The sequence below is a fragment of the Amblyomma maculatum genome, chromosome 1 (assembly GCF_055883805.1).
Source record: "Amblyomma maculatum isolate TAMU_Amacu chromosome 1, ASM5588380v1, whole genome shotgun sequence".
Lineage (NCBI taxonomy): Eukaryota > Metazoa > Arthropoda > Arachnida > Ixodida > Ixodidae > Amblyomma > Amblyomma maculatum.
In genome coordinates this window covers 214,396,171-214,421,654 of record NC_139344.1, presented here as the reverse complement: position 1 = coordinate 214,421,654, position 25,484 = coordinate 214,396,171, and the positions used below count along the sequence as shown (strand labels likewise).

Genomic DNA, 25,484 nt, shown 5'->3' with positions numbered 1-25,484 from the left:
GATGCTTGCCCACGCGTCCACAATCCATTTGCACAGCGTGGCTGGCGATGCTCGCTTCAGCCGCCCGGCCGGCGTCACTGCAGGCTCACCTGACCGCATCCATTCCGCGTAGCATCGCTTGACTGCGTCCTTGAAGGGTTTGTTGACACAAACGTCGAGAGGCTGAAGTTGTGAGGTCATCCCACCCGGAATCACAACAAGTTCTGTGCGGCAGTCGCTTAGCAGCCTTTTCACCGAGTCGGCCAAATGGCAACGAAACGCGTCCAGCACGAGGATGGATGGAAAGGACAACAGTGCACCGGGCCGTTTGCACCACACTGACTTCACCCAGTCGAGGACAAGATCCTCGTTCATCCAACCTTTTTCGTGGCATCTCACGATGACATTCTTCGGCAGCTCCTCACCTTTCGGCATTGTCTTGCGCTTGAAGATGACATAGGGCGGGAGCTTGCGGCCGTCTGCCGTGCACGATAGCATGACTGTAACCCGCGTCTTCTCGTTTCCAGTAGACCGGATACAAACTTGTTTAGAGCCTTTCTCATGGACGGTGAGGGGCGATGGCATGTCCAGGTAAACCGGCGTCTGGTCAGCATTGCCTATTTGCCCCAGCTGAAAGTTTTTGGTCTTTCGCAAAGAAATCACGTGGCGCTGAAAAGCCACCAGCAGCTCTTCGAAGGATTCGGGCAGCTTTTGTGAAATCGAGGTTCGCCGGCGTAGCGAGAATTCAGCACGGCACATATAGCGATGTATCCAGTGCTTGCTTGCTTTGAAGGCGGAGCTCGGAATTCCCTTTTCCCTTGCAAGCTCCCTAGCTTTTGCTTGCATAAGCTCTACGCTCACAGCTAGATGCGATGCTCGCTGTTCTCGTACGAACTCCGTCAGAGCGAGTTCAATTTCCGGGAATGCGCCATTCTTTGGCCCGCGAAAGCTTCTTCGCATTCCCTTGCACGCGAAAAGGGCTTCTTTCTGTCGTCGCCATCCGCGGATGCTTCCCTCGGTGACGCCAAACTGCCTCCCGGCCGCACTGTTGCCGATGTTTTCAGCAACTAAAATCACCTTTCTCTTAAAAGCAGCCGAGTACTGTTTCCGAGACCCTGGCATCCTGCTCGTTCACTTAAAGAAAAAAGCGTGCACTTTTTCGCGAACCGTGGTTTGCACGAGAGCACATGCGCTGATGCTGTGCGCACTCGACGACTCAACAACAAAGAGACGACACCTCGACGTCGTGGCCACTGCGGGGTGCGGCCACGTTAGGGCAACGAAGCCAAGCCGTAGCCGCACATCGATAACAAAGCCAAGCCGTAGCCACGCGGCAACAACGAAACCAAAACTTCTCGCAAAACTTTGACATTTTGGTTGGGATCCGCAAATAATACGAGGCGGAAATTTGGAACGCTGAAAGTTGGAAAAAAAACTCGTATTATACGCGGGTTTTTACGGTAAGTTCTTTGTTAGATGGACACATGGCTAAGAAAGTTTGTGCTCGAGGTACTTTTTGCAGTTCTTGCATCTATGGCTTATGACGCATCATGCTGCAGTGTTGTACCAGTAGCATTGTGTGCCCATGTTGTTAGAGCATAGATAAGTCACGAACGCTAGTTTTTGGCTAAAAAAGTCTGTTACATGTAGTACCTGTGGAGTGGATATGAGGCCAAATTTGAATCTACCTATATTATAAAGCTTGTCACCTCCTGGTCGAAAGCATTGCCTACAAAGACATTTACAGCACTGTTTACAATGGCTGGTAAGAAATGGTCTTTCTGGCCACCCCACAAACCTACTTCATTTGAGTTAAGTTTACCCACCTAGCTCCAGAACAAGTCTTCTCGAGGGTATACAACACAATGCTTAACATAGCTCTACAGGATCATTCAACGAGACAAGTAAGAGCGGCTCCTGATGTCAGATTTGTTGAACCTGACTTATCCAGAATGACACTAGGATCTCAACCAGTGGCAGTTGCTGGTCTTAATATTGTGTCTCTCAGATTGACACCAGTCTTTTGACCATTTGGAGCCGAGGGCCCTGATATCACGTTTCTAGTTTGATTCCTGTGCTCCTCACAAGCGAATGGGGAACGGCACGCAATGCTAGAATGGGCAGCACCTCACCAGCGTGGGAGTGCGTGCTTCGTTAATATGGCACAGCCAACCACTTGTCCTGGCAACTGCTGAAGGGGACAAAAATATGGGAGTTTCTTTAGATGTCTTGAGTGTGTAAACTGTTTAGCCATAAAGAGGAAAGCATAAGACTTGTGCAGAAGTAGCAACCATTATGGAAATAAAAAATGAAGCAAGAGCTGAAGACCAAAAATTTCTAGAGGGCACTTTGGACCACTAAAGTGCAGTGAGGCGAAAGCCATTAAAGCGCGATGGATCGTAGCCCTCCACTATGACTCCTCTGTCTCCCTCTCTTCTTTCACTCCTACCTTCCTCCCTTCCTTTACGGCGTGGTAATGTGTCCGCGGAGAATTGACAGATACTGTGCCTTTTCTGTCCTGTAAATCAGTTTCAAACGCCGCTGATGCCTGCTGTACTAACGCCTTCTAGACATCTGGGTCTGCTTCTGTTTGCTCTGTGGTGTGGCGTTCGAGGAAGCGGCAAATGAAAGGCGGCGCACTAACGCCTGGATTGGACACTTGGCGGGGTCAGCTTCATATATGTACGAATCGCCTGCTGACGCCATGACCTGTCGTGACGGTACGTCATGCACCCCTTGGCGAACACAACCAACATTTCACTGAGTGCATCAAAGTTCACCGGCGTTCTATAATTCATTTCCAGAAAAGGAAAGGCGCAGTATCTGTCATTCGCGGAATCCCGCTATTATCCTCACGGTAGACAAGGGGAATTTTGAAGAGCGTTTCGCTGGGCTCCAGGCTGGCTGGGGATCCAAGGGATAGAGGTTCGATTCCCGGTGGGGACAAGGTTTATTAATTTATTTTTAACTCTCGCTCTCGAAAGCGTGACATCTTTGTTGACAACCTTCTGCTGACAGCCTTCTGTCGACAGTGATGAGGCATTAAAGGCTTTTGCCTTAAAGCAAAAGGACGTACAGTCAAATGCTTTTATAACGAAGCGCTCGGGACCTCTAAAGTCATTCTTATACAGGTCGCTTCGTTGTAAAGGTCACGCACCGCGGTGCATGCAATAGAGCGAGCTAAGCACGTTCAGAAAAAGAAAACCTTTATTTGACATTAATTAAAGAGTCATCTATTGAAAGAAGAAGGTACTTTTCTTCTGGAGATTTCGTCCGGTGGAATGTGCGACCGCAGCTGAGCGTGTCACTTCGAAGTTCGCAGCATTTACCACGGCGAAACCCGGTACCCACACAAGGTACAACCGCAGAGCGTAGAATGTCAGTTGAACCCCTTTATAAGAGACACGTAAGGGAGAGCAGTTTTTGTCTCTTATATGAGAGGTCTCTTATAAGCAGGGTACCATGTTTTTATTTTCTGATCAGCCCTTATTTCAAAGTAGGTACTTTTAGTAGGGACAGGACACCTGTGATTTTTGATTGGGAGCTGTGTGAACGAGAGTGCCCACCTCACGCTCCCGGTATTGCTGCCTCGGGCAGACGCCCGCACCTGCAGTCGCACTCGTACTCTTGGCGGTAAGTTTGAAGTGCTTTCCTATGTTGCATTCCCATTGCAGGGGCTTCTCGTCTGTATTTTATAGCTGACCGACCCACTCTGGCTTTGCTGCAGTTATAATAAATAGTGACTGCGCACTTCTATCGTTCCCCTTTGCTTCCACAATGGGCGCAACTGCGATTAGCGACTGATGGCACTGCATCGAAGGTTAAAATGTCTGCTACAAGCGAGATTGTTGACCAGAATGCAAGGATAACTTGTCCTTTATAACCAGTTGTCTTCTATGTCCGATGTCTGTTACAAAAGAGGTCAAATTAATGGGAGAGATAGGGCAATCAACCAAGTGAGTGAAGAGTGTCTCCTATACCCTCCTCTTGCATCCGTGCCTCTTATAACGGGGTTCAATTGTATTGCTTCTCTGGTTGTCATATCTCTTTACTTGCCTGAAGGCTCTTCATCACTGCTATCTTCGGCCTTCTCCTACTTCTTGTTTTTGACGTCATCGATGATGTCATCACTCGTCAGTTCTGAGGTGGTCATCGTGTCGTTTAAGATGTAGAAAATTCAGCCTTCTGCCAACAGTTACGCATAACGTTTTGCACTCCACCAAGCACTCCATTTCAATGGCTTGGCAAATGTTTATCATAGTTGGTAGCTCAATCTTCTGCTCGAGGTTTAGCAGAATTTTCTGCAGCCTTCTTGTGCAGTAGCATGCCTTCATAGACCGTATTATAACTTGGTTTAATGGCTGCAACAGGGGCAATTCAGTGCCAAAAAGTTTACATTGACGGGCTCTAGCAGCGGGAGCTTGTTGTGTAGGGCACAGCTGTCAACAACAAAGGCCATCTTGTGATTCTGCAGCCGCACCATTTTCACCTGCAAAAGCCAGGCTTGAAAAAATTCTGCCTTCATCTGGGCTTTTTTGTTGGCTGCATAGTCAGCCAGGAGGCTATGCATGCCTTTGCAGCACTACATTTTCACACTCCATCCAACTACAAGGGGCATCATCTTCTTTGTACCTGCAGTGTTGCAACAAAACTGCATGGTCAAGCGCTGCTTTGACATCTTGCTGCCTTTGCAATGATCTGCCTTCTAGCAGAGCATTTTTTCAGGAAGCAGCTTGTAAAGAGCCAGACCTTGAGCAGTGTCAACTCGTGCCAGCTGTCAGCAAGATCTCGCAGCACATCAACTTCTCCCGCGCTAAGGTTTTGAAAACGATGCCATTGCATTCTTTAAAACTCCTCAGCCATCTGCTGGTTGCCTCGAACGTGCCTTCAGCACAGAACGCACAAGCAAACTTCTTGGCTTTTCTACAAAGCGAAGGCCCAGTGACAGGAAGCCTTCTCGTGCGTATGTTTGCTAACCGCGTGTAGACGGGGCGTCGACGTCATAAAAAGTGGCGGTGGGAATCTGCTGGCGTGACGGGTCTGTCTCACTTTGCGTCACTTGCGCTCATATCTGTCCTTGTCTTAAAGAAACGTTGAAGAGTGTAAATTGCTAGGCAAGTTGGTTCATAATGCTTACAAGAGTGGAACCAGCTGACACAGGTGCAGGACAAGACAGGGGTGCAGCATTTTGTGTTTACCTCCCCTGTCATGTCCAGTGTCTATTCGCTGGTTTAATTTTTGTAAGCGTCAAGGAATGTTGACAGCTTCTGTGCACGATTTCATACTCATCTGCAACGTCTTTTTTTGTACGACCACTCAAGACAGCACTGATTGTTTGCAACTTCTCATCACGAGAGTACCGTCTTTGCTTTGATTTTCCTGCACTGCTTACACTCATTGAACTGAGCCACACCAAATGCTGCTCCAAACGCATTAGAAAGAAGAGAAAATGCTGAAATCACAGCACACAAGTCCGACTCAATGCTGGGAGAAAGGAAGTGCTACAAGCACTCGCTGAAGTTTGCGTCATTTCGTAGGCTCCCAGTTGGATCAATGTAAAAGAGAGTACAGCCACCAGCTTCTTTGCCGTGTTTGCACGTGTTCACAGAGTTTGCCACTTTTGGTTTCCATGTCTACAGCCGACTGCAGTTTCCTACAGCTTACTGCAGCTTGCTGCTTAGCGCAACCTCAAAACGGGAGCATGGAGACAGTTGTGCCTATATTTTAAACAAGCATTAAGTTTCTGCTCTACATATGGTTCGCCATGAAACAGATATTTCGAACTCCCAGCGGCAAATGGTGCTTGCTTGGTTTGTAGGCGGCAGGCTGCGCTGCGGTATGCAAACGACTGGTGATGCTGCAGTGAGCGTTCGTGTGAACGTTCGCGCTTGCTTATATCTCGCATTTGCTAACAGCACCACGGAAGCAAAAAAATTAGAGCTCTGAATTTAAGGGGACAGAACACTGGAATTTAGGTCTCGATTTTTTTTTCGCCACAGTGAAAAGATTGATGTCTGAAATGTTCGATTTCATAACGGTTTTGTTAGAAACGCTGTAGAAAATTTTTACCGGGAATTTTTCGATCAATGCGTGCGCCCGATTTTAGGTAGTCTGATGCTGAAAACCATGAGCAGCGACAGCGATGACGACTGGTGGTCGACAAAAAAGACGTACCGAAAACAAACTCGCTGCTCTTCTACAGAACTTCACCTCTGCCTTCGACCTTCCTCACACTGCTCTGGGTCGCACGTCTGTCGTTACGCACACAATCGACACTGGTACAAACGCACCTTTACGACAGCGTCCTTATCACGTATCGGCCTCTGAGCGCCAAGTTATTGCTGACAACGTGGACGACATGCTTCGCCGGGGCATCATACAGCCATCTAACAGTCCATGGGCTTCTCCGGTTGTCTTGGTCACCAAGAAAGATGGTTCCATCCGGTCTTGCGTCGATTACCGTAGGCTTAACAAAATCATGCGCAAAGATGTCTATCCTCTGCCGCGAATCGACGACGCCTTGGACTGTTTACAGGGAGCCGAGTATTTCTCCTCTTTGGATTTGCGCTCTGGCTACTGGCAGGTACCAATGGCTGATGATGACCGCTCGAAAACTGCCTTTATAACACCGGACGGCTTATACGAGTTCAACGTTATGCCCTTTGGCCTCTGCAATGCCCCAGCTACTTTCGAGCGCCTGATGGACACTGTTCTTCGTGGACTCAAGTGGCAGACCTGTCTTTGTTACCTGGATGACATCATAGTTTTTTCTACCGACTTTTCTTCTCACCTTCTCCGCCTAAAGCATGACCTCACATGTCTCGCCGATGCTGGGCTTCAGTTGAATTTGAAGAAGTGCCACTTTGCTGCTCGAAAACTCACCATTTTAGGCCACATGGTCTCTAAGGACGGCATTCTTCCCGACCCCACCAAACTTCGCGCAGTTGCAGAGTTTCTGAAGCCGACCTCCCTGAAGCAGCTCCGGAGCTTTATTGGCCTCTGCTCCTACTTTCGACGTTTCATCTTGAACTTCGCCTCTATCATCGCTCCTCTGACCCAGCTCCTTGCCGGCAGCTCCGACCTTTCCGCCTGGACTTTAGCTTGCGATAAAGCCTTCAACACTTTACGCCGCCTTTTGGTTTCGCCTCCCATTCTATGCCACTTTGATCCGACTGCACCTACGGAGATCCACGCTGATGCCAGCGGTATTGGGCTTGGTGCCATCCTTACCCAACGTAAGCCTGGTTACAGCGAGTATGTTGTGGCATACGCCAGCCGAACATTGACGAAAGCAGAATCTAATCATTCAGTCACAGAAAGGGAATGTTTGGCCATTATTTGGGCCATCGGAAAATTTCGTCCCTATGTGTATGGCCGACCATTTTACGTTGTGACCGATCACCACGCTTTGTGCTGGCTTGCCTCTCTGAAAGACCCATCCGGTCGCCTTGCTCGCTGCGCTCTCCGTCTCCAGGAGTTTGACATTCATGTCATTTATCGATCAGGCCTGAAGCATACGGACGCGGATGCTCTTTCCCACTCGCTATTGCCTAGAGATACTTCGTCTGACCACGTCTGTGCCTACAATTTGTCGACTCTTGCCACTATCGACATGGCTACCGAGCAATGGAATGACCCCTGGATCAATGCACTTTTGGATTTTCTCTCAAAGCCTACTCCTGCTCATTCATTCAAAGCGCTCGTTCGCCAAGCCCACCACTTCTCCATTCGGGACGGTCTTCTCTATCGCCGCAATTATTTGCTTGATGGACGGAAGTGGCTTCTAGTCATCCCGCGTCATCTCCGTACCGACATTTGTGCTACGTACCATGGTGACCCACAATGTGCTCACGGTAGCGTATTGAAAACCTACACGCGCCTACGTCTGCGATTTTTCTGGCGTGGAATGTACCGCTTTGTATGACATTTCGTGCGCGCTTGCGAATCTTGTCAACGCCGAACAACTCCTCAGAAGTCCCCTGTTTCATTGCAGCCGTTACCCTGCCCTGCTCGTCTGTTTGACCGCGTTGGCATAGATCTCTATAGCCCTCTTCCTACTACTTCTGCTGGAAACCGATGGATTATTGTGGCAGTAGACCATCTTACACGCTACACCGAAACATCACCGTTACCCTCTGCTTCCGCAAAAGATGTTGCTTTGTTCCTTCTCAACAATTTGATTCTTCGCCACGGCACTCCGAAGGAACTGCTCAGTGACCGCGGACGCGTTTTCTTGTCCGAAGCTCTTGAGGCCCTACTGAAAGAATGTCGCATCATTCACCGCACCGCAACGTCTTACCACCCTCAGACGAATGGCCTGACCGAGCGCTTCAACCGTACTCTGAGTGACATGCTGGCCATGTATGTCAACGACGCTCATTCCAACTGGGACCAGGTTCTTCCCTTCGTAACCTACATGTACTATACTGCGATACAGACCACCACTGGATTCTCTCCCTTCTTTCTTCTTTACGGGCGTGAGCCAACCTGTACAATGGACGCGCTCTTTCCCTACCGCCCTGATGTCTGAATCGACGCCACTCTCGGATGCCGCCCAGTACGCAGAAGAATGCCGTCAGCTCGCCCGTTCGCCTACAACGGAAAACCAGTGGCAACAAAAACACCATCGCGACACCGGCGAACCTTCTACATATGCATCTAACTGCCTGGTGTGGCTCTGGGTCCCCGCCACAACTACCGGCCTTTCAAAGAAGCTTCTTGCTCGATATCATGGTCCAAACCGAGCCCTCCAACAAACATCTCCTGTCAACTACATAGTTGAGCCTGTTACGCCCTCTGCGGACTTGCGTTGCCGTGAACGCGAAACAGTTCATGTGAACCGAATCAAGCCATACTACTTAGGCTCCATAAGTCGCCAGGATGGCTCCTTCTCTACCCGGGGGGAAAATGTAGTGGGGTAATCTTCCTCTTCATAGCCACTGCTATGCATCGTGTGCTGGCGCGCTCGAGGACGAAGAAGTTGGCCGTTGTCTGTGTGAATCGCTACGCCTTACGCCCCGTTGCGAGTTCATCCCGAGCAGCTGGATCCATCTGCGTCAACTGAATAAACACATTCCTACATAACTTTCACTCTCCAGACAGTAATCAGACTTTGTTTGCATAGAGTAACGTCTTTTTCAGTTTCACACTCAATGATGTTACGGCACTATAACGCACGCCCTCGTCGACAAAAGTTTTAGTGGGCACTGTCATTGCTTCATTCACGAAATTGCAAACACTGTGGTGCCATCTAGGGGCAACACCTGAAAGCATACCTCTCCCGGTGCGAAAGCAGGGGTGGTTTTTCTTTAAGGACGCACTGGAGAGAGCGCAAAATATAAATTTTGGCAAGCAGTCTTAGAAGAAAAGAGAACAATGTGCAGTTACGAAAATCAGCGATATTTTGCTGACATGTAGTCACATGGGGGGCTACACTGAAAGTACTAGGGTTTCTCCGCTAGATAGCGCCTCGGTTGTTTTTATGCAATTTTCAATGGCAAATTAAAATTGTAAAGCCTCTTTGCTTTGATATTGTAGTGCTCAATCTGTATTATATGAGGCAAGATATTTTCATCTCCACCATAATCTCATGACATATTTTGGCCAGTGTTCTGTCCCTTTAAGGGCATGGTGCAGTAGCATAGGCTACCAGCCCACGTATAAACCCCCCTTTAACCAAACAGTGTGGGTGTGCCTACGTGGCCTAGGGGTAATGTGAATGCTAGCCAATTCTGATATCACTCTCCAATTTTGAAGGAGAGGCCCAAGTTGGCTGCTCCTGCCAAAGGTAATTTCAGGCAACCCTATGTTCACTCAATGCGCGGCCACTTCAGCTGCCAGTTACCGCCTGGCCATGCTCATGATTTTTCACTCACAACGCCAACGCCGGCTGACCGACACCGACGCTGGATTTTTGGTGAACGGGGCCTTTAACACTGTCACGTTAATACTCCCACTACCTTACAGCTGTTACCAGCAAGCTAAATAAAGCAAGCATGGTACAGCTGTCATGCTGTCTATTAGAGATGTGAAGTTTTTCTGCAGATAGAAAATTCAAAGCAATTGGCAGGTGATAGACATATGGGGATCAATTACTAACTGTTAGCTGTCCTGATTAGCTCAAGTGGTAGAGTGGTTGCCCCAGTGAGGCAGTAATCCCAGGTTCAAACCCCGGACCAGAACAAATTTTTTTTCAGCTGCGAAGTTTCTGTGGAAGCTGTGTATGGCTTTCATTTTTAGCCATATAGCTATGCTCGGATGAATGCTAATGAGTAATTGCTCCCTTAGCAAAAAAAATCTACTCTCCCGAGATGCTGCCTGTCGTTGCTTTTGTGAAGCAGTGTCTGGGCAGTTTTTTCTTGCTTGCTGCTTGTCGCTGGCTCGTTACTACGGTCTACTGGATTTTCACGCATGCATCATAACTGCGCCTCAGGCTTTATGGCACCTAGTGATAGTCGGATAAACATAATGTTATTGCGTTCACAGTATGGGGTGACCGGTAGATCACGTAATTTATTCATGCTGTAAGCCACGAATGCTGAATCACATGATGAAGCCATGAGAGAGATTTTATCATGTCTAAAAAGGAGGACCATTACAATAAAATCTGTCCCACTTCATTGTGTGACCCAGTATTACTGGCCTCGCAGCATTTTTCTTCCTGTGGAAATCAGGCCTGCTACTCTGGTTAGGGCACGAATTGCAATGGGCCTCAAATATTATGAAAAAAGGATTCCAGAGGTTTAACGTGGCTAAACCTATTATATTGTGTGAAAGTGCTAGTTTGGCATAGTTTATCTTGGTAGATGGTAGATGCAGATAACATTGACGCTGTTTTCTCGCCTGCTGTTGTTCAAGCCGCTTGGCATAGCGTATCTCAGCCTCCGACAACTGCTGCGACCAGGCTTACTATTCGTTTCAAGGCAGGCTGAATTCACCCGGCTCATCACACGAGTTTATATGGTTAAACCATGTAACCCATACATCACTGCTGACATCGTACGTGTGTTTAATTTGTAAGTAAACACGAAGACAAGTAACTCCAAGACAGGTGACCTCACAGAAACTGCTGACTACTCAGCGTCCGACCATGTCACCTGCCACCTGCCCCACCTGCCAGAGGCATGCTCGTGAAGAGGACAGGGATGTACGCTGTCCATGTTGCCAGGAATGACTTGGAATAAAGCCGCGCCTTAACCAAGCCATATGGACATGCCTGTGTGGCTTAGGGGCAGCGTGTCCAAGGGATCCAAGGGTCCTGGAAGCGTGGATTCCAATTTCACCCTCCCATCTTAATGGCAAAGCCCAAGTGGGCAGTGCCTGCCAATTCGGCCATGACATGTTCTCGTGACGGTGCAGGGAATGATGAGCCGGTTATGCCTCGTTAGATTGTGCTTTCTCTGGTATGGGGGTACTGGGTGCAAGGAGTCTGCTGGAGCATCGAATATCATGCATGGTAACCGCTTATCTTGTTGCTCTTAGGTGCCAGTGGTCCCTTTTTCTGGCCTGGCAATCATGCTGACTAGCTGAAGCAAGAAATCAAGATAGAGGCCTACAAGCAACACAAGATAACTTCGCCACCAGTGTTTATTTGAACCAACATCACAGATCGGAGGACTACAGCACTATGGAAGAAACAGCTGAAGGCGGAGTTCTGCAGTTAGGTGGACCATTGAGTGCCTTGTTGCTCTTAGGTAAGCGACGCATTTTCTGTTCTATGCTCCACTGGACTGCACTTTCTTTGTAATCAGTATGACTCCTCAACAGTGTTTGTCCTGTTCGATGGGCATAGGAAAAAATGCTGCGTTTTTGGCTTGCATGACCTGTGAAGAATCTTTCCAATTTGGAAAGTTACTCAGGTAAGAGTAAAAAAAAGCTTAGGATCAAGCGAAATGTCAGCTTGTAAGTGTGATACAGTGCGATAATGTAAGTGTGAAGGAAAGCGAGGAATATGCATCCTCAAGTGAGTTGAGAATGAAACGAATGCATGCAAAGGGACAACGTCCAACAAGGCAGCTTCTAAGTTCCCTATGAAGGGTTTGAGCCAGAAGCTGGCCAGAATTTTAAGTCTGCTGGAACCCCTTAAAACCAGGGTGGACAATCAGAGCACGACTATGCAGGCTGTAGGAAAATGTACGAAAATGCTTGCATCCAAGTATGACGAAATTTTGCCAAAGGATAACACTCAGGAAAATGAAATTGTTGAAAAACTTCTAAAGAACTAGCTGAAAAGTTGGCAGAGAAGCAAAATGAGCTGGCCAAGCTGAGAGATTCTGTTGAAAGCGCAGAGCAGTATTCAAGGCTTAGAAATATTTAAATACACCGTATACCTACTTCCCCCAATCGGGATGTTTTCCAAGTTTCAGACCTCGGCACAGAGTTGAATATCTAGACACTGGACCGGCAGAGCATAAAAGCGTTGCATCAGCTCAAGGCTCAGAAGGATGAGTTTCTGTTGGTAAGTGTTCACTTTTAGATAAGGCCACGAGAGACCTATGGCTGATGAAAAACCGTATCTTGAACCAAGATAAAATCTTCGTAAATGAAAACTTGACAAGGTCGCAAAAATTGCTGTCAGAATGCAAGAAGGTTGCATAAAGCAGGGATCTCAAATGATTTCAGGTGAGCAAAGAGAAAACCCTTGTCTGGAAATCTTAGGCTCCATCGATAACTATTTTAGACCCTTAAAGAGATCTCGGGAAACTAACATAATGGCTTCTTTCAACTTATTCCATGAATGTAATACATATGCATGTTGATACAATATAAAAGTGATGCGAGATTGTATCGTAAACTGGAACTGGGCTTGTTACATGTCAGTATAAGGAGCTTGGAAAAATGCTGGGATGAACTAGGAGTGTTGCTCAAGACTGTTACATTCCCATTGGATGTCATTATTTTAACTGAGGCTAATGTGGAGAAGTAAAGAGAAGGTGCATGTGTCTTGACTGGGTATGCATTGTGCCGAGAAAATGGTAAAGGTTGCTGTGTAATGGTGTTCATCAATAATGACTGGTTGACGAACAGAACTCAAGTTTGTTTCATTTACGCAGAGATGACAGCCCTTTTTTATTAGCAAAGGAAATCTAGAACATACATTTTGTGCAAATTATAGGCCACCAAATATGAATGCTAATAAATTCTTAGATGAGCTGTATGCTTTTCTTTATAAGCACATGAGTGAAGAACACTTTGTTATAGTTGGAGATGAAAGATACAAAAAAGCATTACCACAGATTACCTCAATTTGCTGGCTGAATTCGGACTTAATGCAATTAATTTACACCGGGTGTCCAAGCTAGCTTTTGCCAAGGGTTAAAAAATAAAACATTTGAGCTAGGCCAGAGAAACCACTTGTATACAGTTGCCTGTCATTGGCAAATCGTAGGCAATTTTTTATTTTGCAATTAATGAATTAGTAATTAAGAATTTTTCTAATTGCCTTTAGTCAATAAATGTGATTTGCAAAGTTGGAGAGCACCTTCTGAAACCCACATTCTATTTATTGCTGATAAAGAAAGCCTTGCGTGTATCTTCTTTCCAAGCTCTAAAGAAACCCCGCGAAATGCAAAAAATGTCGCGATTGGTGCATTGTTGCGCCACGATTGTGATGCTCTTATTTGTGGTTTGAGTGAACGAATTCACGAGTGGCCGTGATTCGACAGCCCAGTCCCAGTGGTAGGCTGATACGTTGGTGATGCTTGCGGCCAGCGCGGCGAGCTTGCTACGACTTGCACCGTCACATGCGCTGGTTGGCTGACGCGAGCGAAGAAACCATTGCAAACATATCGACCTGCTGCTTGCAACGGCGTCGTGGAGCCAAGGCCGTAGCTGATTTCATCATTCACTGAAACCCAGGTTGCGAGCAGCACAATCGTGGCGGATGAATGCAGCAGTCACGTGGTAGCTTTTGTATTTAGCGGGCTTTCTTCAAACCCTGGAAAAACAATGCGCGGGAGGCTTTTTTTGTCGGAAATAAATGGAATGGGGGTTTCAGAAGGTGCTCTCCAACTTTGCAAATCACATTTATTGGCTAAATGCAACAGTTAGTAAATTAGAAAAATTATCCTAATTAGTTTTTGGTTAATTGCAAAATTAAAAGTTGCCTCTGGTGCGCCAGATGGCTGGCACCTGTATGCAAATGGTTTCTCTGGCCTAACTCAAATGTGTTATTTTTTAACCCTTGACTAAAGTTAGCCTGGACACCCTGTATATTTGGGTGGAATATTTAGGCCCTACTATTACAAGATAGATCATGTATTGGCTATGGAATGGTCTGTTTGGAAAACAAGCAATATTCTTCTGGAGTCATGAGGCAAAAACTAGCAGTTCATTACTTCATAATGATTGCAAGCATGTCTGAGAACCGTAGAAGTAAAGAAGAAAACATTGTCAGGAGCGCTGTTCTAGACAGCAAAAATATAGACCAGTTAATTAAGAATGTTAACTGGAGTATACTTGTAGTTTTAGATCATATTAGCTTGCATAAAAGACTGCCAAAATCTTTCGCGATATGTGTTGTCACATAGTTCTAAAAGAAGGTCACACAGTCCTCGGAGAGGAACGGTCCAATACCTGAATCCAGGCAAGCACTGACAGCAAGCGTGGCCGCACAACGCTAGCACGAGTCCGACGTCAACGTCTTTTTCGGAGAGCCGTGCACCACCTGGCAACGCTATGTAACATTATTCCCCCTTCGAAAAAAAAGAAAAAAAAAAAAAAGAAAAGAGACATCGCAGTGGTGCCACCAGCATGGTAGGGACGCTAGATTTAAAAAAAAAAAATCGAAAGGAGAAAAACGGGCCACTCACAACGGAGGCCGGTGAAGCTTATACCGCGTATAGTATGGCTTAAGCCGCACAACGTGCACAATATCAGAGCTTTGCTTCTGAAGACGTCGCGATTGCGTGACACCGTTAGGAAGCACTACATAGTTAACAGCAGCACTTTGTAGGGGCCGAAGTAACGGCAAAGTAGCTTCTCGGACACGCCCTGGCGACGGACAGGTATCCACACCCAGACTTGATCCCCGGGATTATAGTCGACCTGTCAGTGGCGAAGGTTGTAGCGGCGGGCATCAGTGCCCTGCTGTTGACCAATGTGCAAGCGGGCCAACTGACTGGCTTATTCAGCGCATTGGGTGATCTCTTGAGCGTCTGGTGAGAGCTGGTCGTCTTCAGCGGGGCACGACAGCATGGCATTAAGCATGGTCTGGACTTCACGTCCATACATGAGGCGAAACGGACTGAAGCACATAGTTTCCTAGAGGGCCGTGTTGTACGCAAATGTTGCGTACAGTAGCACCTCATCCCAAGTCTTGTCTGAACATCCACATACATTGATAGCATGTCCGCAGTGGTCTTGTTTAATCGTTCAGTTAGTCCATTGCTCTGTGGATGGTACGCTGTAGTCTTGCGGTGGCCAGTGCAACTCAGCTGCAATATCTGGTCGAGTAACTGAGCTCTAAACGCCGTCCCTCTGTCAGTAATAATGTACGAAGGGGCACCGTGTCGCAAGGTTACATTCTGCATGAAGAACTGAGCAACTTCTGAAGCTGTGGCACGGGGAATTGCTTTGGTTTCGGTGTAGCGAGTCAGATAGTCAGTAGCGACTATGAACCACTTGTTGCCAGCCAGCGACAGAGGGAAAGGACCGAGGAGGTTCATTCCTACTTGGTCGAACGGAGCACGGGCTACCGGAATGGGCTGGAGAAACCCTGCTGGCTTACACGGTGATGTCTTCCGGCGCTGGCATTCACGGCAGCTTTTGACGTAGTGTTTGACATCAACAGATAGCCCGGGCCAGTAGTGCATGTTTCATACCCTGGCAAGCATCCGGGAAAAACCCAAGTGGCCAGAAGTGAGCTCATCGTGGCATGCTAGGAAAATGTCTGCGCGAAGATCGTCTGGAATCACCAGAAGATCAGCTCTGTCCTGGCCCCTCGAGTTCTTCTTATAAAAGATACCCTGGCGCAAACAGAAAGAGCCAAGACGGGGAGAGAAGTGTTGAGGTAGAAGTGTGGCGCAACCTTCAAGGTGATCAATCAGAGGTCGGAAGTTCGTGTCAGCCCGCTGCCGAGCTATTATGTCCGAAGTGTGCAGGGTACCAAGAAAGCCGCTGTCGTCATCAAGTTCTGGTCCTGTAGTTTGGAGTGGTGCGCGCGACAGCGTGTTGGTGTCTTCGTGTTGACGGCCCGACTTATACATGACGGTAATGTCATATTCCTGGAGTCACAAGCTCTAACAGCCAAACGTCCAGACGGGTCTCGTAAATTAGCGAACCAGCAAAGGCAGTGATGTTCCATTACAACTTAGAAGGGGTGGCCGTAGAGGTAAGGGTGAAACATGGTGGCCCAAACAACAGCAAGGCATTCCTTTTCGGTCGTCGAGTAATTGCGTTCCACACGAGAGAGAGTGCGGCTAGCATAGGCTATAACTCTCTCAATGCCCTATTGGTGTTGCACAAGGACAGCGCCAAGACCAATGTTGCTGGCGTCAGTATGGATTTCAGTATCAGCCTGTTCGTCAAAGTGCGCAAGAACGGGAAAAGTCTGAAGGGGCTGGCGGAGCAATGAGGAAGCTGCCTCTTGTTCTTGAGTCCAAACAAAGGAGGTGTCATTTCCCGTGAGGCGCGTCAATGGTTCCGCAATGTGGGAGAAGTCAGAAATAAACCGTCGATAATAAGCACATAGACCCAGAAAACGCTGGACAGCTTTCTTGTCGGTAGGAGTAGGGAAACTGGCGACGGTTGCTGTTTTGTCGGGGTCCGGACGAACACTGTCAGAGCTTACAACGTGACCCTGAAACTTTAGCTCTTTGTAACCGAAGTGGCGTTTCTGGGGCTTCAGCGGAAGGTCAGCCGAATGGAGCGTTCTGAGGACAGCCCGCAGACGCAGGAGATGTTGCTCAAACGTTTCGGAGAAGACGGCAACATCATTGCCACTTGGGGCCAGTGGCCATCATCTGTTGGACCGTTGCCGGTGCTGAGCATAAGCCGAAAGGAAGCACTGAATTCATATAGGCCGTCGGGCGTAACGAAGGTGGTTTTTTCGCGGTCCCTTTTGTCCACTTCAATTTGCCAATAACCGCTCTTCAAGTCATTTGATGAAAAGTACTTAGCGTGCCGCAGTTCTGTCCAGGGAGTCTTCAATTGTTGGCAATGGGTAGACATCCTTTTTGGTGACATTGTTCAGTTTGTGATAATCGACACAGAATCGAAGTGTGCCGTCCTTCTTTTGACTAGAACGACAGGAGAAGACCACGGACTTTGGGAAGGTTGAACAACACCATCTTCAAGCATCTCCTGCACTTGCGAATGGATGACTTCCCGTTCTTTGGTAGAAACACAGTAAGGCTGCTGGCGGATGGGGCGAGTGTCGTCATAAGTAATGATTCGGTGTTGCATTAAGGGCATTTGACGAACTTTCGATGAAGACGCAAAGCACTGTTTAAACTCCAGTAGCAGTTGCTCTAGAGCTCGGTGCTTGCCTTCGGACAGATTGCAGTTGATGTCTATGCCCGCGAGAGGTTGGTTGTCAGGGACGCTCGGTAAATGGTCGTCAGTGGCAGCTGCCCCGGACGCACAACAGAGTGGAACATTGACTACAGCGTTAGTGGAAGTGATGCCAGTTCCAGGGAAAAGGTGCCGCTATTCTGGAGAAATATTGGGGACGAAGGTTGCAGACCGGCCACCGCGAATAATAAGCAAGCTAGCAAGCTACGAGCAACATAAATGCCTTGAGTGAGAATGAGCGACCGGTTAGGTTTCGCCGTCGGAATGTTCGGCACAAGCGACTTCAACCAAAACACTGCTTTGTGGCGGAAGCGTGACACAGTCTGTGGAAATGCGAAGAACGGCACTGTGGTGGCTGGAGTTATTGAGTTCGGCAGCTGGTTCTGTTGAAAACGTGAGGATTTGGTTCCGGAGGTCGATAACTGCACTAAATTCCCGCAGAAGGTCGATGCCGATGATGAGATCCTGAGAGCAGTCATACAGCACAATGAAACTAACGACGAACGTGGACTGGCTTATCTCAACGCGAACAGTGCACATACCCTCGAGCGTAACGAGATGACCACCGGCAGTTCTGAGGTGCACTCCAGGCCAAGGGAAAATCACTTTTTTCGGGACAATCGCTAATCGTGCACTTAAAATAGAGTAATCGGTGCCTGTGTCCACTAACACACTCACTCCGCAACCGTCGATTACCACAGGAATGTCCAAAGAACCACGGTTATTTAATTCGGGTGCGGGCGTCGTCGTTTCTTGGTCGGATCGTAGCTGCTGCAATGGGAGGTCTTCAGCACAGCGCCTCCCAGCGGCCTCGCCCCCGAAGGTCGCTGGTTTCAGTTTTCTCGGCGAGGACTAGGGAATCGACCTTGTGCCTCTCGCGAGAGGTCATTAGGGGTCAGGGAAGAGTGCCTCGGTGACAGTGAGCATGACTGTCTCTGCAGTCGGGCAGGAGTACGTTGGTCCGCAAAGAAGTTCTCGATTTCCGAAGGGTGCTGACCGACACGGTGCCTCGCAGAGTCCATGTGGAAGCCCTGCAGGCCGAGGCGTCGGTAAAAACAATCCCGGTAAAGATGGTCTGGCTCCCCGCAGTGAAAGCAGAGTGGCCGCCGGTTAGGTGTGCGCCATATGTCAGCCTTCCGAAAAGGCATTCGTTGATCTTCATAATATTGCACCGGCTGCACTGATGGGAGCGAGGCTAGAGGCATTCCGTGAATGGGTGGCGGCGAAACGGGAGCGGGTGGCGGCGAAGCGGGAGCAGGACGCCGTGTAATGTCACCGTACGTGGGACGGTGGTAGGCATCAGACAGATGTGGCGTGTCGATCGCAGGAGTAGGGCCCTGGAACGCCTGTTGCACCTCCTCACGGACAATAGCTGAGATGGAGCTGAGTGCAGGCTGCTGTGAGGTGCACACTTTCTGCAGCTCTTTATGCACAATCGCACGGATCAGTTCACGCAGTTCATCTGGGTGGTGTCCGACAGGAGTAAATGATGCTGTGACGGCAGCAGCATGCACGGACCGGTCGTAGGTGGCGGAACGCTGTTGAAGAACCTTTTCCATCGTTGTGCCCGCGGTGAGGAAGGCAGCCACGGTCATTGGTGGGTTGCACTCGAGGCCCGCGAAAAGCTGCTCCTTAACTCCACGCATTAAGTGACGCAGTTTCTTTTCCTCGGGCATGGCTGGATCAGCTCGTCTGAAGAGACGCGTCATGTCCTCGACGTGCATCTGTACGCTTTCGTTTGGAAGCTGGATGCGGGAGTGAATGGCACGCTCCGCTTGTTTGCGGCGATCAACGCTGGTGTAGGCTTCCAGCAGGCGACGGCGGAACTCTCGCCATGATGTTAAAACGTCCTCATGGTTTTCAAACCAGGTGCGCGCTCCATCCTCGAGGCTGAAATACACATTTCGCAGTTTCGCGGCGGCGTCCCACTTGTTGAAGGCAGCCACACGTTCAAAGTGAACGAACCAGTCCTTCACATCCTCAAAAGGTCCCCGTGATATGACTTGGGAACCCCCGGGGTCTGCAGGGTATAGTGGGCTGGCATAGCGCCGGCTGCTTGAGTTGGAACAACAGCGGCTGTTGTCATGGCAGTCTCTGATGGCGCAAGTTCCGGAGGGCGTCCTTGGAGCCTCCGGCTGAAGTGGTGTACCGGGGTGTCAATAGGTGCAGGGCTCTTAGAACAGCTGTCTGGAGGGGTTTCTTGCATGGTCTAGTCGTACCCAGCACACGCTCCACCAAACTGTCACGCACTTCTGAAAGAAAGTCACAGAGTCCTCAGAGAGGAATGGTCCAATACCTGGATTCAGGCAAGCACAGACAGCAAGCGTGGCCGCAGAACACTAGCACGAGTCCGACTTCAACGTCTTTTTCGGAGAGCCAAGCTCCACCTGGGGGGGCAGCGCTAGGTGGCAATATATAGCAATCAAATAAAGTCGTCAAAATCAAAGTATGACACCCATATAAGAAGTGGATAACGCAGGAGATGCTGAGTTGTGCTTTGGGGAAGATGATGTCTGACGAAAATGCGAGAAAAATCTGGAGAATCTGGTTTTGAAATATGAGTACTGCATACTGCGGAATCTAGTAACTGGAAAAATATGACAGGGGAAAAGAACCTATCTTATGCAACAATTTTTGCTCAACAAATGTGATGGAAAGAAAAATTGGCAAATGGTGAATGAACTAATGGGTAGAGAAAAAAAAAAGGCTTGTATTGATGAGGTGATAAAGATTTTCCAGTGGGAAATTTGAAGACACTATGTGATCAATTTAACAATGTCTGTGAGGGGAGTTGATCTATCAGGTGCCTGAAAGATGCGAAGTGCCTTCGAACTGTACCAGTGTAAGTGGCGCCTTTAAACTGCTTCTTTGAACGTAGTAAGAGTAGCTAAGTTGGACAGTGAGGACAACGCGGAGAAACCTTTTAATGGAGCTGGGCAAAGGTGTTTTCCATACTGCGAATTCTTACATGCTAACTGCAATCATTGCCACTCGGGCTTTGGGCAGATGTTTGATTTTCCCACGCAAAGTAGTTTTGTTGGTTCTTACTGCTGCAGATTACTGTGACATTCTTGCTCATGTTTATTTGCTTTCTTGGTCATTTGGAATTGCTATTTCAGTACTGCTGAAGGTGCCTAAGATGACTTGTCATGCATACTGCTGTGCGTGGCGGCAGAATGATTTAGTTCATTTCAGTGAAACTTTCGTTGTTGGACATCAGTGCCTTCTTGAGGAAAGATTTGAGACCTCCCGGCTTTTGGCCAAACCTTTCATGCTCTGGAAAGGTACTGCTTCGTGGGAAAGCCATCTATCCATCTTGCCAGCAGTCAGTCTTTGTTAGCTTCACAGGAGATGAGTGCAGGAATGTAAATGTGCTTGCCGTTACTTCTGCCGCTGCTCACTGAACTGTTTAACGCCAACTTTATAGACGAAATCTTGCTCGCTGAAGTGCTTGCTGCATACGTGAGAATGACCGCTTGCTTCATTACCTATTCCCAGCTTCATTAACCAATCTTCTCTCATGTTATCTTTCGGGTAGAAAAGGGAGCTTACGCCAGGTTAGTGTCACATACGTCTGGCATTGGGGTACAAAGTAACAACGAACCATGGCAACAGCTTAAACTGCAGTAACCTCAGCTGACAGACGAACAAAATGTCCAATACTGGCACTCGATAACAAGCAAAACTACAGAGAAAAATGTGGCCTTCAGCTTTTAAAGTGCGTGCATTCAGTCGATCGTCTGCTCCAGTAGCAGCAAGGGAAGTCACGTGATGCCGCTTGCTCTTCTAGGTCGACACTAGCGCTGTACCGTCCAGTGTTGGAGCTCATGCCCCACAGTCAGTTTCTGTGCGACCCTGCCTTCAGGCTTTCTTTTACACATGAACAACATTATGTTGTTAAACTGGGTAAAGGAGCAAGTTTCTAGTTGATTCCAGGTTATGTCGGTTGGAGTAAACAGTCTTAAACCGGTTACAATAGATTCATATACGAGGAGAGGGCGATACAGTGAAACCTCGTTATAACGAACAGTTAAAAAATCGGAAAATAGTTCGCTCTATCCATAATTCGTAATATAAAATTTCTTAGAAAATACATGCAAGAGCAGCAAAATTCAATCAGAGAAGGCACAGCAACTCGGAGGGTGCCTACTTGGGTCACGTCCATTTATTTACGTGCAAAGAACTGCGTTATTGCGGCCTGCTTTTTTTTTGTTGATCACGTTCCGTATCACGCCCTGTTCCATAGTTTACAAACACTCAACAAGGGCAAACTCACTGCTCTCAATAGCACTGCAGTGGCGGCGCAGTAAATCCAATGCAGCAAGCACTTGTGAAGTCGGAATGTTCTCATCGTCTTCGGGGTCAGCCTGAGCTTCGTCTGTGGGATGTTAAAGAACTTCCACAGCGATTTCGGCGTCCGTCAGTACAACCGTGGTCACCGCGATGTCGTCGCCACCTGGAACCTGTTCCCTGTCCTACACTGGATGTAGTTTATGATGATGATGATGGTGATAGTGTGCTGATCTCACAGATAATTTTTTCTGAATTATAAAGCATTCAAACTTACCGTAACAACCCGCGTATAACATGGTTTTTTTCTCGATTTTATTATGTCAGATTTCAGCCTCTCATTATATATGGATCCGAACAAATTTCAGCCTAAATTTATAGTTCCGGCCTCGTTATTAATTAGCCCTATCGGTATGCCTGACCAGCATTCTTTAGGGGCGCATTGGTTGCGCCTGAGAGAAATGCGGGGTACCAAACATGTTTCGAGGCACTGAAGAGAAAGATGCCTCTAGAAAGGGATTCCTGGCTAACGACACACCGTGTTACGACGACCGTGAAAAGCATGAATCTGAAAACACTTCTTGCGGTGCATGCTAGCTGGCAGCTGATGCGCTGCCATCTCGCATCCAAGCTGGAAGCGGCCTACTAGTTTTAGAACAAACTGAGGACTATGTGGCTTCCACGATTGCTTCGGCAAATGTGAGTTGCTCTTCTCTTGTGCGTGAAATTCTCTGATCTAGTTTGTCAATGCGAGAAGGGGAGCGAACCAGCGCTGCCATATGAAGCCTTGTGGCTCTATTCGACGTCTATTGTGGGGTGGCATTGAACGCGAAAATGCAGAAAGCATACACCTCGTGGGACAGCTGTGAAATGTAGTGCAAATAGATACTTTTACTGACCTTTCCTCGCTCACATTATATGCGGATGAAAGCCTTTTTTTTTTTTTTTTTTTTTTTTTTCATTTTTGTATTTCCAAAGTGTACCTCATATTATATGCGGGTTCGCATTATACGTATGTTTTTACAGTATCCTTATGCGTCGCCATTTTTTACCTTAGAGGATTTATAAAATCAGTGAAAAAATTGGGCCCTTGTGTGAATGAAGCCTTATACATTATTCTATTATGCTGCATTTGTGGCGGAGAAAGGGAGTGTTTCTTTATTTCTTTTAATTACTGAGGTCTTTTTACATTGATAGAGTTACGTCTGATGTTTTCTTTCTTTTGCAGGTGTTAACAGTGCCATGGGACAAGTATTTCAGCTGAGTGTGTAATAAAAACCTGCAGCTTATGCTTGCATTAAAGATCATAATATAGATGCTTCAAGAGACTTCATTTCTTCTTGTATGATATCTGAGTGCATGAGATGCTTCTCATCCAGAGTAAAAAGAACAGATAACCTCAAATTATCTCCAAATTGTCATATGCTTTGCTTTTATGACTGTGCTTCAGGCATGGCAGATCTTATGACACAAGGCTTTGGTGCCTTCTCTTGGAAATGGAGGTATGTATATATTTTGCTTTCAGGTGGCTGTAAGTGGTAGTGTCGGATGGAAAAGGTTGAGGTAAGGTGAATTTCCATTAAGATAAAAACAATGTGCTAAGTCTTTCATGGCCTATGTTCTGATATTCTGAAAGAAGCAAAATAAGAAATTTGTGCCTTTTTTTGTGCCTGTGATAGCAGAAGTCTTGAATTGATGTACGTTCGAGTCAACTAGAAAAGAAGGTTTAGCTTGGAAAGGTTATTTTTGGAGTTAATAAGGCTACTTGAGGAAGCACTTTCTGTTACAAAAGGGCATTCATAGTATCGACTAGAGTTGGGGTGCAGACGTTCACTCGTAGCTGGCTATGCTTTCAGGTTGAGGTTTTATTCGTGGCCGGGCACTCTGACTAAATTTTTTTTTCTTTTTTTGAGCTGAACAACATGTCGGCCAATGCTTGCCTGATAAATGCTGTTGTTGTGATAACCACATCTTGGTGTTGCTGCCCTGCCTGATATCTTTGACAAATGTATTACCTGCTCGTATCATGCGATACAGAAGCAAATCAAAACTCTACAGAAAAATGCTCTCAGTATTACTAGCTGGGGAAAGTTCAAGGAAAGTTAAGCTCACCTGCAACATCTTTAAAGACATCTGAGGATGAATAATAATAATAATAATTGGTTCACAGGAAGGAAGGGCGCAGTATTTGTCGCACTTGTGGGAACCTGAACTGTGCCATAAGGAAGGGAGGAAGGTGGGAGCGAAAGTGGAAAGAGAGAAAATGGAGAACATTTTTGCTACCCAAGTGAGTAAAAAGTGAATGGCAGCTGGCTAATTTAGATGCTATGTACAATTTTGGGCTTATTTCTACCGGAAAGCGAGTTGTAGGACAAGAATCATATCAGGCTAAGACCGATGAGGCAGCAGAACTTGAAAAGATGGGTAATGACTGATCTTTCAGCACAAATTAGGATGAACTCTCGGTGGCATTGAGCAGTGTCACTGATTTTGTTTCAAAGCTAAAAAAACCATTCTTTGATACCGATTTCTAGATTTGTGAAAAAGAATCTGCAGTTTTAATCCAGACTTGTTTGCACTTTTAGTGCGCTACTACTTTCCAGAGTTTATTTTTCGAAAATTTGGCAGATGTTTTTCGGTGTCTATATATTTTTTTTGGAATCGGTGTTTTTGGTTAGTTACGGGGTGCAAACTAAAACGTGCTCTTTATTAGTGAAAAAAATTTTAAAAGTACCAAAGATTATGTCAGCAAAAGGCACAAAAAAAGTAAACAGGCAAGTTCTTTTGAATAAACTCTGGAATGTTGGCAGATGACTTCAATATGGCTGCCAGCAGAAGCTAGGCAGGAAAAGGATTGCGATGGATTTTTGTACCTGTGATGTGGGGCAGCCACTGGGCCCTACACCACACAAAACTTTTTTAAAGCTTTCGGCTGAATAAAACAAACTTCTCCCTTCGCTCTAGACACCCCTAAATTCCCCTGCGACAGGGTCACTACTCCTACTGTACTACTTCCATGAAGAATGCCGAAGAGTTGTCTGAGAACGAGTTGTTTTGGTTGGAAAGCAAGCCTTGGGGAAAAGCTGACTGACAGATTTCTGATAATGGTCCATTACTTCAGTAATAGATAGTCTAGAGGGGTGCGTTTTGGCGGTGGCACAGCAGAGCACAGGTGTCTCCCTCCCCCATCGAATTGCTTTTTTTTAGTGCCTGCTGGCCCGTTTATATACTCCGAAGGTACCTATATTTCACCCTACCAAAGGGAAGAAGGAAATGGGAAGATTTTCCATCAAGAATGGGCCCTAGGCTAGTATGAACAGGCCAAACATTGGTGTTTTTCAGTTTTTATTGTTTCCGTAATTTTTTTTTACTGGCGGATATTTATTGGTGTTTTTTTTAATAAAACGGAAGTACACAGCCTACATACACGCTAAAAGGTCCACAGCTGTCATTGGCTGGCAGCATTCTTGAAGAGCACTGCACAGGAAGAAGAACAGGAGTTACAGTGAAACTTATGCGCAATAAATTGCCTTTTGAAGGGCTCGTATATAGCTGGAATGATGACCAAGGTGCCTGCTTTGAACTGAGCAGTAGCAGTAATTGACATCAAATGCTTATTCCTAAAGCTTTTTCCTAAGTCACTAAAAACACTAAGCAAAAACAAGCATATTGAACAAAAGTAAGGAGAAATTTTACTTTGCAAA

General features: G+C 47.1%; 1 long non-coding RNA gene and 1 pseudogene across 4 annotated transcripts in view; one reads left to right on the top strand and one right to left on the bottom strand.

Moving 5' to 3' along the window:
* LOC146205579 (uncharacterized) overlaps positions 1–23,127 on the top strand; it is a 40,339-nt gene extending 17,212 nt beyond the window's left edge. For 3 of the 4 annotated variants that reach the window (XR_014704209.1, XR_014704211.1, XR_014704210.1), the window contains 2 exons: positions 11,461–11,672; positions 23,009–23,127. This is a non-coding gene — a long non-coding RNA (uncharacterized LOC146205579). Of the gene's footprint in view, positions 1–3,489; positions 3,613–11,460; positions 11,673–23,008 lie in introns of all 4 variants that reach the window. The other variant, XR_014704212.1, reaches the window with a different exon arrangement.
* LOC146205580 (uncharacterized) lies at positions 18,324–19,696 on the bottom strand (annotated as a pseudogene).
* Positions 23,128–25,484: the final 2,357 nt, after the last annotated feature.